Below are 2,743 nucleotides of genomic sequence, written 5' to 3'. Positions count from 1 at the left end.
GAAGGTAGCATTTCTTCAAAGACTCTTGACCATCATTGTGAAGGGGTGACGACAGATTACACCAGGGGCGTGGTAAGATTTGACCCCCGTCTTCAGGCTCAAGGACCATACTACCCTACTGGTGTGTCTTGCTACGAAAGCAGTGATGACTACAGGAGCCGGCAAAGAGGCACTGAATGAATTCCCTCCAACACACAACGATGGAAGTACCAACAATCTCGACTCAGAGCGGTCTATCGCAGTCCAAGATAATTTTAATAAAAGTTGTTTAAATAAAACCTCCTTGTCCCCCTGAGCGAAGAAATCAACAGCCACGTCACTCACTCCTCCATGCACACAGTGAGCGAAGTAAATGCCTGCTCAAGAAGACATTTGGGTGCACGTAAGGGGAGAAGGGTAGGTGACAAGATCAAATTGTGGTCTGCAGTATTTGTTTCGCACGTCAAAGCTCATGCAACCGCAGAGTGACAGGCTCGGCTGCATGTCTCCTGTTTACCATGACATGGAGAGATTACAAACGTACTGCTATGATGTAATTAGATCTAGCGTGACCCGTAAGTATTTGATACACGTCAAACAACCGGATGTAATGTTAAATAACCTAACTATCTTTTTCAACCCATCCTGGTAACATAACCCTGCAGGTAAAAAAGGCATTTTACATAAATTACGCACCCATTAAGTTAGGTTTCGGTATAATTAGCGGTTATCTAAATGGAGAATGAAATCTGATTTTATTAGTGGTGAAGAAGTAAAGTTTTTAACAACCTTCAAATTGAGACATTAGCTTTCCTTTCGATTGCCTAGTAAAACTGAAGATACAAAGCTTAAAGATTATAGATTCAATTCTAATCCTCTTGATTTAGCAGCAGTTTGAGATATTTTTACATAGTGCGAAAATCAATAGAAATGAAGAAACTGGATTTGTTAAGTGCGTGTGTCTACATTCGTGGACGAGGCCAAATCCTTCCGCGTGTATTCAAAAGTGGATACAGATTAGGAGTGGGGACGATTGGAAACATTGCAGTGGCCCACAGTTAGAGTGTTTACCTTTCTTGCAAAGATAAAACGAGTTTCACTCTGATGATCGTGTTTGAAAGTTAAAAATAATTTGGCATAGAATTAAATTAGGGTGTATGATAAACAGAAATAGCATTGAATACGCAGGTGGCATGTGATACCTGCCTCCTATGCAGCCCTTGTTTAGTGTCACAGCGCTCACTTATGTTGCTACAATCGTTTACATAATAAGATTACCACTTCGAATAAGTGCATTTGATTATGATATACACCTGGTTAATTCTCCTTCCCTTTTGAAAAATAAAAGAAAGAAATTGCAAATTGCACTGCTGATAAGAGCACACTACTGAATGGTCTCAGGGGGAGAATGAACGCCAAAAGCCACGCATCTGCAGCATCCTTTGTCAGTCACTTGTCTGACTAATTTAACTTCGGCTCTTGAGCTGAAAAGTGCAAACTTCCCTTGACCTGAAATAGCCTACATTTGTTTTTTTTATCCTGAAAACAGCCTATCTGTTTGCCCTACAAGATTTTTACTAGCTTGATTTGTAGACATAAGATAAAAAATCTAGGAGTCACATCTACGCGGCGCGGGTACACAACACATTAACAACTCATGTCATGACAAGCACTATAAAATCAATACGCCCTGTAATCTGGCTTCATTCATATTTTGGTAAAAATTGACTTATGGGGGCAAAAGCGATCTTCCAGACAGATGAAAAAAGTATTATCCCATATTTGCACATGAAAAAGAAACATTACCAGCTTAAAAACCAACGGGCAGTATGACAATCCAGGAAAAAAAGGAGATGTCAGGATGCAATTTATAAATAAACTGAGTGAATATGTACAAAATAAGTGCTAAATTTTAAATAGCGAATACAGTTCAATTCCCATGGCTCTTAGTCGGAATAGCATCCATTACTGGTGACACATTGTAATGAATTTACCATTACTGGGTCAGGCTGTTTCATAAATAAGTTGGCAACAAAAAACAAAATAAAACGAAATATTTGGACTTTCTCATTTTCGATTTAAAGGCGCAGCTGTCTTTCAGCCTCATTGGAACGCAGTCGGTTCAACTCATTTGCTTGGATACATTAATTAGGATTTTCGAGACCAGACCGATTCTAGCCTTTTACCAACGCCTAATTCGGATTCCTCATCCTCATCTCGATTAATGGAAGTAAGCACTGCCAGCTTAAAGGGTGGTGATTGTGTCAATCTTCACGCCAAAACTTTCTTCAAGCCCTATTTTGGCATTAAATGGGGAAGTTATACTGACCGCACACTCCTAAATGCTGCTGTAAGTTCGTCTTATTTACGGCTACGTAAATTTCTGGGTTCAGGAGGGAAAAGAAAGGAAGAATGGATGGATAGATGGATGGAAGCGTAGATTAGAGATGAATAAATAGCTGATTCGATGGTAGATGGACTTTGAGTTGTTACTTAGGGGAATAGATGACATAAAAAGGGCAAGCCCATGTCCCCTTCCCTTCGGTTCCATTTGTGTGCTGCTCCTGTGCTCCCTCGCAGAGGCAAGTCGGAAATAATTCCAGTAAAAGCTGAAGGCGACGGATCATGGTGACTACTCTCAATCGTCCACTCAAAGCTCACACACCTTCTTCTTGCCCAATCCTCTCACCGAATCCACTTTGAATTTGTCTACTTAATCGAATTTGCGATTTGGTTGACTCACTTTTGCACCGTCTCCCATTGC

Source organism: Echinococcus granulosus, assembly GCF_000524195.1.
Source record: "Echinococcus granulosus chromosome Unknown EG_S00073, whole genome shotgun sequence".
In the NCBI taxonomy this organism is placed as follows: Eukaryota; Metazoa; Platyhelminthes; class Cestoda; order Cyclophyllidea; family Taeniidae; genus Echinococcus; species Echinococcus granulosus.
This window is presented reverse-complemented; position numbering follows the sequence as displayed.